This window comes from Sorex araneus, chromosome 6 (assembly GCF_027595985.1).
Source record: "Sorex araneus isolate mSorAra2 chromosome 6, mSorAra2.pri, whole genome shotgun sequence".
In the NCBI taxonomy this organism is placed as follows: domain Eukaryota; kingdom Metazoa; phylum Chordata; class Mammalia; order Eulipotyphla; family Soricidae; genus Sorex; species Sorex araneus.
The window spans coordinates 89,012,006-89,024,812 of NC_073307.1; the positions used below are offsets into that span (position 1 = coordinate 89,012,006).

The 12,807-nt window shown below is 46.8% G+C and overlaps 1 long non-coding RNA gene across 1 annotated transcript; it reads right to left on the reverse strand.

The window, feature by feature from the left end:
• Positions 1-4,528: 4,528 nt before the first annotated feature.
• LOC129405616 (uncharacterized) lies at positions 4,529-10,718 on the reverse strand. The gene is made up of 5 exons (XR_008630689.1): positions 10,600-10,718; positions 10,317-10,350; positions 9,018-9,113; positions 6,655-6,799; positions 4,529-4,814 (listed from the first exon to the last, which is right to left on the reverse strand). It is a non-coding gene; the product is annotated as an uncharacterized LOC129405616 (long non-coding RNA).
• Between the last annotated feature and the right edge of the window lie 2,089 nt (positions 10,719-12,807).

Here is a 12,807-nt window from a genome sequence, read left to right on the forward strand (position 1 = left end):
TGTGGTAGTGGGGGTTGGGAGGAATACTTGGAACATTGGTGGAGGAGAATGGGCACCAGTGGAGGGATGTAAACCAAATCCAAACATGAAAGTTCCTAAGTTTGTAACTGTACCTCATGATGGTTCACTAATAAAAATTAAAAAAAAATAGAATTGGGTCTTCTTTAGCTGAGTTTTGGGGGCAAGGAAATTTTCTCATGAAGAAGGGATGCTAGGGGAAGAGATCCTTTGACTGGGATTACAGTGATCTCATCTTTGCTTCTCTGGAGGCTCTGGGCAGCCTCATATTGGCCTCATATTGGTTCTTTGTGTCTACAAACTCTCTCAATCACACAGGTACAATTTACTTTTGTTCTTTGATTTTGCTTTTTTCGGCCACACCCAGGAGTGCTTAAGCCCCACTCCTGGCCCTATTGCTGGTACTCAGAGGACCATAGGATGCTGGAAATTGAATCTAGGTGTCCCTTATGCAAGGTATTCTCTCAACCTATTGAGCAATTTCTTTGACTCAGACAAAGCAAGAGCCAAATATCCAGAAGAGCTTGAGAAATAGAACAGGGGTTAATGTTCTTGCCTTGCTCATGGCTGACTCAAGTTCAATGCCTAACACCACATATGGTCTCCTGAGCACCACCCAGAGTGGTCCCTGAGTACAGAGCCAGAAGTAAGCCTTGAACACCACTGGATATGATCCAAAAGCAAAGAGTCGAACAAACAAGCAAATGAAACTGTAACACTACCCTCACCCCCCAAATATCAGAAAAGCAAAACCTGAAGATATTTTAGTAATCTTGTTATAGTAGACCTACCACCCTTTCTTTTCTTCCATGCAGCCTTTCCTTCCATCTCCTCCTCACTTTTCTCTTTTTGCTCTTTCCCATCTTCCATACAATGAGTGATCTGTGTTTCATATCTCTGACCCTTAGTTGTTTGTACTTCCTTTTGGGTTACTCCATGTGATTGGAAAGACCAATTGTCTTGTATAGGCAAATGAAAGTGTGAGGGACATTGTAGGATGACCAGTTAAATTACAGATGGCCTTCCAAGGGTTTGTAAGACCTTATGACCAGTTAGATTACATATGATCTTCCATGGGTTTGTAAGACCTTATCAGAGGTCTTGATGGTTTATCTCCTCCCACTTTATTTCTTCTGTAACATTTTCATTGGAATATGAATTTTCTTGAAGTTTTTACTTACCATCCCGAAGTATTAACTTATTTGATTATTTTTCCCGATTTATGGCATATTAATATAAAAAGATATAGTCTATAAAAATACCTGTTAAAACATGGAATGATGGGGCTGGAGTGATAACACAGTGGGTAGGGCATTTGCCTTGCACATGGCAGGTTCAATTCCCAGCATCCCATATGGTCCCTAGAGCACTGCCAGGAGTAATTCCTGAGTGCATGAGCCAGGAGTAACCCCTGTGCAATGCCAGGTGTGACCCCAAAAGAAAAATAAATAAATAAATAAATAAAAAACCATGGAATGAGGAGCTGGAGTAATAATACAGCAGATAAGGTTCTTGCTTGCCTTGCTGACCTGGCTTTGATCCCCCCACATTCCAGATGGTCTCCTGAGCCCAACTAGAAGTGATTCCTGAGTGTACAGCCAAGAGTAAGCCCTGAGCACCACTGGGGGTACCTCAAAAATTAAAACCGAAAATCTTCAAAACAAACAAACCCCTCACATAATGAATAGTTCTTCTATTTAGAAGTTGCCGGAATCTTCAGTCCACAGATATTTAAATGCTGTCTACTCTTTACTGTGGTCTCACCTGGACCACTCTTCTGCCCTTAGATCCCTCATCACAGAGCATCATTGTTCCTACTGAGGATTATGATGATACTGAAGATGTACCAGTGCCTGAGGCTTCTCTCACTACTGAGATGATGGGGCAGGATGCGTCCCCAGAGGAGATAGGATGAGAACGTTTTGAACAGGTCAATGGGATTCATGGCCTGGTTATGAGCCGAGTCCAAAACTGTTATGTAGTAGTCTGGACACTGTGTGAGTCTAGCCTACACTAATTTTCATCATCTTTATTGTTTTAGGCAGGAAATAATGATTAGAAGATGCCCTGAGTTTCTCCCCGTGCTCAGCTCATAAACAGGGCACTCTGCCCAGTTCTTACATTCATTCAGCAGCACCTTTGCATGCTGAGTGATGGGATGTTTTATTTATTTATTTATTATTTCTTTTTTTTAAATTTAATTTTATTGAATCACCATGTGGAAAATTACAATGCTTTCAGGCTTAAGTCTTAGTCATACAATGCTGAAAAAACCATCCCTTCACCAGTGCCCATATCCCACCACTGAAGACAAAAAAAAAAACCAAAAACACAGTACACCTCCCATCCCGCCCACCCCCGCACCCCGCCGCCTTGTAACTGATAAATTTCACTTTACTTTCTATTTACTTTGGTTACATTCAATATTTCAACACAAACCTCACCATTATTATTAGGAGCACCCCACTAGAGTCAGACCTGTTGTGAAGAGAAATGAGGTCGCGCGGCCGCAGTAGCTGCCGCGTGGTTTTGTATTTCTGTACTTTAACAACTAAGTCCAGGGAGATTTCTTCTGGATATTCAATCATTGCAAGCTTGTAAACCCCATCTATGGTCATCATAATATGGCGGTCCCCACGCCCTTCATCCCCGGGAAGGGACAGGCGAGAGAGAGAAATACCTTTCCCCTCCCGGGCGGGCATGAGGTCACAGCTTAGTTCTCTGGCAGGAAACAATCTGCTAGGAGCAGTCCATGTTGTAGTTGGTTCAGCTGGGTCGGGATTCACATGGGTGCAGCTGCGGAGGAGCCGCACACTCGTGCGGCCCCCGGGGTCACATCTCGGCAGTGGTGGGAGGGGCCGGTGCCTCCCACCTTCAGTGATGGGATGTTTTAGAAATATAATATTTCTTTGGCTCCTGATGAAGAAATGATCCTAGTATCCTCAAAGATTACAGAGTGCCAAAGACACAGTGCAGAAGTTAAGGCACTTTACTGTTTTATTTTGGGGGCCACACTGGGCAATGCTCATGGTTCTTGGCTCTGCACTCAGGAATCACTCCTGGTGATGCTTGGGGTACCATATGGGATGCTGGGGATCGAACTCGGGTCAGCTGCATGCAAAGCAAGTAACCTACCCTCTGTACTATCACGTCTAGCTAAGGCACTTGAAAATTATACATACAGGGCTGGAGAGACTAGATTGCAGTGTTCACACCCACGGCCTTTGTGCTCACTGGGAGTTGCATCCCTTTATTTTTTTTTTTCGGGTCAACTGAGAATTTCTCAGGACTTACTCCCAATTCAGTACTCAGGGATCATTCCTGGGGGGCTTGAGGGACCATATGGGATACCAGGATCGAAGTCAGGTTGGCCATATGCAAGGCAAGTGTCCTCCCTATGGTCCCTTGGCTGGGCCCCAGGATTGCCCTCTTTTAGCTGTAATGTGTGTGTGCATGCGTGTGTGTGTGTGTGTGTGTGTGTGTGTGTGTGGGTGTGTGTGCGCGCGCGCGCGCACGTGTGTGTATACTCACCAAGGGGCTCATTGTTTTGTCATGCATCTCTTGCACAATCTGCTTGTAGTGCTCACTGGGGTTGCTCACCAGTGGTCGTACTTCCTGGCTACGAAGCTTACACCTCTTTTTTTAGTGCCCTCTAAAAAGGAGGGGAGGTCACACTTCTTCAAGTACTTTCTGTTTTGTTTGGGGCCACACCCGAACAGTTCTCGGGGCTTACTCCTGGCTCTCTGCTCAGGGATCACTTCTGTCTGTGCTCAGAGGACGCTCTGGGGTGCCAAGCATTGAGCCCCGCATGGCCGCATGCAAGGCAAGTGCCTTACTCACTGTACTATTACTCCAGCCCCAGACTTCTTTAGTTCTTGTGCTCTCACGCACCTGGCTGTAGTGCAGCTGGAGACTGTGTTGATAAGGATCACAGCAGTGGTACCCGGTTCAAAGAGCTAAGCTGCTGGGATTATTCTCGGTACCTGTGGCAGCACAGGGGGGTTAAGGGATGGCCTCGCATTTGCAAGGCAGGTGCTCGAAACTTCTGAACTATCCCCAGGGCCTCTGGATATAGATTATTTTGGGGTCACTCCTGGTGTTGCTGAGAGTCTATTCCTGACTCTGTGCTCAGGAGTGACTCTTGGACATGCTTGGGCCCATATGATGTGTTGGAAATCAATTAGGGCTGTGGTGCATGCAAGGCAAGCACCTTGTCTCCTGTACTATTTCTCAGGCATTCAGATAGAAATTATACATATACACACACACATATATATTTGTGTTTGTTTTGGATGCTTATTCTTTTCATTTTTTTCTCTTTGGGTCACACCCAGTGATGTACAGGGGATACTCCTGGCTCTGCACTCAGGAATTATTCTTGGCAATGCTCAGGGGGCCCTATGGGATGCTGGGAATCGAACCCGGGTCGGCCGCGTGCTAGGCAAACACCCTCCCCGCTGTGCTATCGCTCCAGCCCCCTGGATGCGTATTCTTAAGCAAAGAGCACTCATTTGTGAAGCTCAGGATATTTATTGTGAATGATTTCTTTTCATCATAGGTACATACATTATTATTATTATTATTATTATTTGCAGTCACGAAGAAGACAGGATTCTAATTGATTTGCAAAACAACATTTCAGCACAGGCGAATCCTGTGCTTGCTCTCGTCATGACACTACATGTTGCTGAGCTCCACATCCTCGTTCCCAGGGTTTTCCTGTTTCAGCCCCAACGAGCGTCTCTTCTCTTCCAAGCCAGAGTTGGCAGCTTCTCCAGAAGGCGGCTGAGAGAGGCCTGAAACAGGAAGGAGAATCCTGGTTTCGTGGTGGCAGAGAGACAGAACAGAGTGTTCCAGTCTGAAAGGAGACTAGAGCAAAGGGACTCCAACTCTCCGGTGACCCAACCCTTATCTGAAAGGCTAGACTCACTAAACACAGGCCTGCCTGGCTGCTCTCTGTCCGTTGCCTTGTTTTGACCGCTACAGCTGGAAAGGAAATGGGACCATCAAGGTCAGGGAGTGAATATGAGACATAAATACTCTCTGCACACAAGTCTGGTATGATTTCTTTCTTTTTTTGGGGGGGGGGCTTGTTGGGTCACACCTGGCAGTGCTCAGGTCTCACTCCTGGCTCTGCATTCAGGAATTACTCCTGGCGATGCTTGGAGGATCCTAGGGGATGCTGGGGATTGAACCGGGGTCGGCCGCGTGCAAGGCAAATGCCCTCCCCGCTCCATCGCTCCAGCCCAAGTCTGGTATGTTTTCCTTTTTCCTTGATTATTGGAACAATGCTCAGGGCTCATTCCTGGCTCTGTGATCAGGGATCACTCTTGGTGGGGCATGGGCAGGAGGACAACATAGGCAGGGCTGGGAACGGAACCAGGTTCAGTCACCCGTAGGGCAAGCACCTTACCTGCTGCATTATCTCTGTGCCCCCTTGGTTTGATTAAAAAAAATTTTTTTTTGGTTACACCCAGCGATGCTCAGAGGTTGTCCTGGCTCTGCACTTAGGAATTACCCCTGGAAGTACTTGGGGGACCATATAAGATGCTGGATTGAATCTGGGTCAGCTGTGTGCAAGGGGAACACCTCACCCCCTGTGCTATCGCTCTGGCCTCTGGTCTGATTTCTTAATAAATAAAGGCTTTAGAATTTTCAGCGCTTGAGTAATAGACCAGGCCCAAGAGGATTCACAAAACCAATTTGGCTTCTCTGCCAGCTGTCAAGAGGGAACTGTCCAGCCAGATCCTACACTCTTGAGCTCCCTAGGGGACCACGTGCTCACATATAGACAGAAATCTTAGCTCTTAAACACGAGGGTTCCCATTTCTCGATCGAAATAGTAAGAAAAAAATTGATCTCTTAGTTTCTTTCTAGGTTTTAGGTCTAACCAAGGCCACTGCACATTCTGCATTGACAATGGGCAATGCCAAGGTGAATCTTTGGCTACACCATTCCCCCTCAAACTAAGTTTTTGTTTTTTGTTTTGTTTTGTTTTTGGGTCACGCCTGGCGATGCACAGGGGTTACTCCTGGCTCTTCACTCAGGAAATTACCCCTGGCGGTGCTCAGGGGACCATATGGGATGCTGGGATTAGAATCCGGGTCGGCCACGTGCAAGGCAAATGTCCTACCCGCTGTGCTATCGCTCCAGCCCCTCAAACTAAGTTTTATGGCTCATAAATTTAACCGCAGAGTCATTGAAAACTTTCCAGGTCCCTTCTCTCCTATATCTCAACTTTGGGGATGGAAAATGGGAATAAAAATAGGCACCTACATGGACACATCTGCATCCATGCAGTGGGGGCTGTGGACACAGACAACCAATCACAGCTCTTCTCTCCAGAGTACTTATCGTTGTATCACTGTCATCCTATTGCTCATCGATTTGCTCGAGTGGGCACCAGTAACGTCTCCATTGTAAGACTTCTTGTTACTGTTTTTGGCATATTGAATATGCCCCAGGGAGCTTGCCAGGCTCTGCCTGGCACTTATATGATTTAACACACTGGAGATAGAGCAGAGCTTATCATATACTGACAGGTAGATGAGACGATTCAGACTCTGATAGTTAAAAAGAAAACTACCCCTAGATTGGTTAGACTCATCTTTTCAGGGGTATGGAAGGAGCACCCACCATTCTGGGAGTAACTGTCCTCGCTCTCCTCTGGGAAAAAAATAAACTTCAGGCATCCGAGGATGAGAAGGAATTTCAGGAAGAGGTAACTCTTCAGCATCATCATGACCATATCCTGGGGCACTAACATGCCATCCTGGAAGCTCTGAAAATAACAAGAATGTAGGTGAAATGGCTAACATGGGTTTGTGCTAAGTTCCTTCCAATGCAGAGATTGGAAATGCTGATCAACACAGGCACTGTCTCCCTTCTTAAAGGCACATACTTGACCTCGATGGTCCCAGAAATTATTCATATCTTCTGAAAAATCCAGAATAGCAAGGTCAATACTATTTTTCTAACATGGCTTTGTACACAATAAAGAGAAGTTAGTGAGCTATGAGTTTCTGGTATTAACCTCAGGTATTTAGTGCAGAATTTGAACACACACATGGACATAAACCAAGACAGCCTCAGCTCTGCATTATCCCCCTGAAGCTATAGAAATGCAGATGTGCTCTGGAGAAGGAAATGTGAGTATCTATTCTGAGAAACCGGCAACTCCACCAGTTCTAATCACAGGAGACCTGGATTTAATTTATTTTTATTTTATTATTATTTTTTTAGTCACCATGGATTGCCTGGTTATGCAAGACTGGGGTTTTAGGCATACAATGTTTCAATACCCATCCCTTCACTGCAGTTCATGTCCCTCCACTCACCAGCCTGCCTCTATGAAGGCTCTTTTTGTAACTTTTGGACTCTGTGGTTTATAGTACAGTGACTGTAGGGTTTCATGCTTAACATTTATCACCTTTCAGCAACCCCTTCTCCTCGTCTGATTGATCATTTCCCTCCACCACTGTTGCAGTGTCCTTTTCCCTGTGCTACACACACACACACACACACACACACACACACACACACACACACACACACACACACCCCTTTCCCTTGCCTGGATTTTAACCCCCTCTAGTGCTCTATTGATTTTAAGGTCGAATTTCGGGAATCCCTTCTTGACATGGCTCATTCTGAGAGGTAGTCATCTATCTTGGGTAAGATCCAGGTGTAGAATCTGTCTTAAGTTTCTTACCAATCAAAGCGTGTAGTGATTGCTAAGTACCCAAACAGTCCAAAATACAAAAATATTCCAGGACTTGGCAAAATCATACTTTTTTTGCCCTAAATACACACATAATTCACCCAAATGATCCACATTGTGTATTATCTCATTACCAAACAACACCTGCCAATTCCTTGGAATTTTTGAGATGATCTGTTTCAGATATAGCTTAAAAAGTCACTAGGCTTCCTTTGAATTTATGAGAATACCTCCATGGTCTTTCACTGATGCAAGTCTTTGACAGTGGAGAAGCTGCTATGGGCACAGAGAACTTGATTGAACCTTACCTTTCCCATTTTGAGATATCACAGAGTGGCTAGATAGAGGAAAAACATGGTTTGATGTGGAGCACGTAGGAATTTGTCTATCCCTAATAACACCCCCCCACACACTAAGGATGGGATATGCCCATCTCCTAGGTAAAGGAGTTTAGGTATTGAATGAAAAGGGCTTGCAGAAGAATACCCAGAAAAGAATAAAATAGCAGGACCTCAGAGCAAGTAAATAAAGCATTAGTTCCAATTCACCCCATTGTGCCTAACCCATATACTAAATCAAGTTCCAGGCAACTCTGTCTGGCTTACAGAACTGGATGTAAAGAATGCATATTTTTGCATCTCTGTACAGTCTGACTCCAAATTTCCCTGTGCCTTATAATGGACGGGTCCTAAATGTGATGAGACAGCCATACAGCTGGACTGTCCTTTCTCAGGGCTTTAGAGATAGCCCCCACATTTTGGGACGTGCCTTGGGGAAAGAACTTACAGAGTTACAGCTAACGGATGGAGCCATCCTCCAATATGTAGATGATATTCTTATTTGTGGTCCACCTGAAGAGGCATCACTAGATACACCATTCAGGTGTTACACTTCCTTGGGGGAATGAGAACACAACAAAGAGGAGAGATCCTTCCCATCCTAATTGCCATGGGAATTACTAATTCCCATCCTCCAATGAGATGCCTCCTCTTCATCCCCATCATCCAAAGGAAAATTTAATCTCTACTCTCCGCAGTAGATGCAGGGTCTTGTTTTCACTGGTCCCTTTTCACTATGGCAGCTCAGTTGCTGAGTCATAAGACAGGTTTTGGGGGTGGGTAGGAGGCTCGGGAAGAAAAAAAAATCTTGCGGCTTTAGATATGGAGAATAAAGGCTTGACAAACCTGCCTGAGAAGGAGGCTGCTGGGGTGAGGCTGGCTGTGTTCATTGACGGTAACTTATAGCCAGGTCATGAACAAAGGGAAGGGGCAGAACATACCTGGACTGTCCAACAGGTCTTCATTCTTGGGATTTATGAAGCAATCAATCTCCAGATTCAAGGGTGCATCTACAGGATCTTCAGAAGCAGATAAGGCTGTGGAAAGTGGCATGAGATCATGGACTAGCCCCTGGAGATAGCCCTTGATACTCCCTCACCAATAAGGAAAGCCTTTGGTGCTCTCCAAACACCATCTTGGAGAAAACCATCTGGGTTGCTTGTTTTTGAGGGGGTGGGGAGCAAAAAAAAGGCTTCTGACCCTGATCGTGACCCTCTGCTCATTTTCTGCTGATGTTGTTCCCACAGAAAAGGCAAACTCATTTGAAATTCTTTACAGTCATCTCTTGACCCAAGGACTCACGTATCCGAAATTCTCTTGTAGAGACAGATTTTTTTTTTCTTTTTGGGTCACACCCAGCGATGCATAGAGGTTACTCCTGACTCAATCAAGCAGTCAGGAATTAACTCCTGGCGGTGCTCGGAGAGGGGGACCCTATGGGATGCTGGGAATCGAACCCGGGTCGGCGGCGTGCAAGGCAAATGCCCTCCCCGCTGTGCTATTGCTCTAGCCCAGAGATTCTCTTGTAGAGGAGGGGTCAGTTTTGCCAGAGCGCAAGGATGAAGACCATTATTGTGTGTGTCTTTCCCTTGATATCACAAAAGGCTTCACGTAGCTTTTCTAAGCCCCCCCCTCCCCTCTGGCTCTGCGTCCCCCAACACCCCTCCTTTCCAGGCTCTGCTCTTCACTTGCATGCCTAGAATAACAAGCAGGGGAAAGCAAAGGGACCGGGAGGGGAAAAACCACAAAGGATCACAGGTAGGGTGAAGACGTCAGGGTCTGGAGCCGACCTGGCGCGGGAGGAGAGAAGGGGGGCAGGCAGGATGAGCGAGGGGCATACACCCAGGCGAAGGCTTCACATCCGGGCCACCTCTGAAGAGCCCAAGACCATGACTTCACCATTCAGAAACAATGGGTCTGCCCCAGCTCCCCGCCCCTTCTCTCCCCCCGCCCCCCAACGTGACGCCCCTATTCCTTAGCTCAGTCAAATGCCTTCTGCACCTGCTTCAAAAGGATCCCTTAATAAATAAATCTATAAATAAATACATCAAAAGAAAGCGGCTAGAATTTTGGAGCATTTTACGATAGAGAACCCATCAGCAGACCTATCCCGTACGTCTATATACGAATAATTTTCCCATTAAAGGGGGGGGGGGTGGAATCCGATTCTATTGTGCTGGTCCCTGAAAATCATACGGGGCGTCTCCTCTATCTTATGACTCAGCAAAGGAACCCCTTACCTTCACAGCTCCGGGGGCACTATTTCCCTCTCACCTGGAGAGAAGAAAAAAAAATAAAGAGAATGGAAGCAGGGGTGCTGAATTGGCCTGGAAAAGCCACAGAACCCCACCTAAAGAGCCCCGCGGGGTTCTTCGCTCTCGGATCCCACACCAGACCCCACGCCGGGGGGTGGGAAATGAGTGCAAAGACCGCAGTGCGGTCCAAGGGGTGCCTCTGGCTGCAAATTGGCCTCCCCCTCCCCTCATCCCGGCCTACCCGCAGCGGAAAGGGTCCCTCACTCACCAGAGCATCTCACAGCGGCGACCGGCTCATACTCCAGGCGCTTCGCCCCCGCGGCTCCGCAGCACACGCCCACCGCGGACACGCCCCGCCCCTGCAGCGCGTCTCGTCCAACCAGAGGCTGCCAGGGCCCCCCGGCCCCACGCCACGCCCCCCGCCCGGCCGTCCTGGGCGGAGCCACAGCCCGGCTGCAGACACACCGCCGCAGCCTCTGCCCGGCTCCGGGGCTCAGCGCACCCCGCGCCCCAGAAACCCTCGTGCCACACCTCCCCTCGCCCCGAGCCCTTGCTGTCTCCTCCCCGGGGCCGCAGCTTCTCTCCTCCTGCAAAGACAGCGGCGCCTCCTCTCACCGTGCCCGCGAGGGGGAAGAGGCCAGGGAGCCAGAGGGGAGGCAGGGCGGGCCAAGGACCCCCCGCGCAGGGGGCAGCATTTGGACAGCTCCCGGGCGTCTCCGCTGCAGCAGCACCAGGGGATGGGGCGCCTGGGTGGGGTCTTGCTCCCAGACGCGATTATCTGGGGTCCTTGGCGCAATTCAAATGACAGCTGAATATACAAGTTTGCTAATGAAGCGAATGGGCTGAGTGAATGACTCATTCTCTGAATCCTCTCCTTGTCAGGAGTTGGAACTACTGCATCGGTTTATTGCATACCAACACACACACACACACACACACACACACACACACACACACACAAGCACACACACGAATCTATTCAAGCTGTATCTTCTTTCCCGTGCTCACTGCATGCATGCAGTTTATAAGTATGTATGCAGACTATAAGTGAAACTGGCCCCAAGAAATTACAAGCCACATTTGACATTAGAAATCAGAATACCTGTCTGTGCAAGGATGGGTGATAATGTTGAGAATGCCCCGTTATTCTGTCCTAAAGGATGAGAAAGTGGAAGGCTTCACCAGCTATGGATATTTGCGGTTACACTGGAAGTGGGCCTTAGGGGATCAGGCCACGAGGGAATTTATTGATCATCCTGTGCCCAGCAGTCTGCAACCCACATGTATAAAGAACCCATCAGCAGATCTGTACTGATATGGCTAATTTTGCCACTTAAACTGATTACATTGTCCAGGTTCCTGAAAACACAGGCATTTTTCAAAAGAGAGAACGGTTAGTAAAAAAAAAATAAGCCAAAACTCAAAATTGTTACTAAAATAACATGTGAAATATATATAATATTGCCAATTAAAATAAATCTATAAAATGGAAAAAAATAAAACCAGGAATTGCAAAAAAATTGTTACTAAAATAAATGTACATAATGGGAACATACACCAAATATGTTCATTGTATCATTCATTGTCTTCCAGTTGCTCATCGATATGCTCAAGCGGGCCCCAGTAACATCTCCATTTGTCCCTGTCGAGCTCAGGGTCAAGGGAATGAGGTCCATTATTGTTACTGTTTTTGGCATATTGAATACACCACAGGTAGCTTGCCAGGCTCTGCCATGTGAGATTCTGCATCACTCTCTTCCAGGAGCTTTGTTTTATAGTCTCTAGATCTTGGCCATTGATGAGATTACATGGCACCGGGGGAAACACTAAACAAGCACAGCACATTTTGAACAGTATGGGCTGGTAAAGAACACAGGCATGCAGCCTGTCTTTGATTATAGTTTCCCTGTCAAGTCTACTTTTAAACACATTTATCGGGTCTCCAATAGGCACACTACACTGCCTGCAAATTCTACTGTACTTTCCCAATAACTTCGCCTGTCCTATATTCAAAAGTATATATTTATATTCTCTGCTTTCTTCACACTATCACTTTACACTTAGTAAAGTGATGATTAAATAAAAGACAAGCGAGGCTGGAGTGATAGGACAGAGGGTTGGGCGTTTGCTTTGCATGTGACCAACCCACGGTTGATCCCTGGCATCCCATAGTCCCCTGAGCATCATCAGGAATAATTCCTGAGGGAAGAGCCAGGAATAACCTCTGAGCCAACCAGGATGACCCAAAAGTCACCCCCCCCCAAAAGACAAACTACCATAAGAGTTGGTGAGTCTCTATGGAGACAAACATCTTGACTCACTGTTGGTGGGCATCTAAATTGGTATGATTACAAGAAAAGCTCACAGATATTCCACAAAGTCTTAACCAAAACGGTGATGTGATCCAGCCATTCCACTTTGGGATATTGTGCTTCAGGAAATTAAAGCCATAACTTGAAAGTATCTGTGCACACCT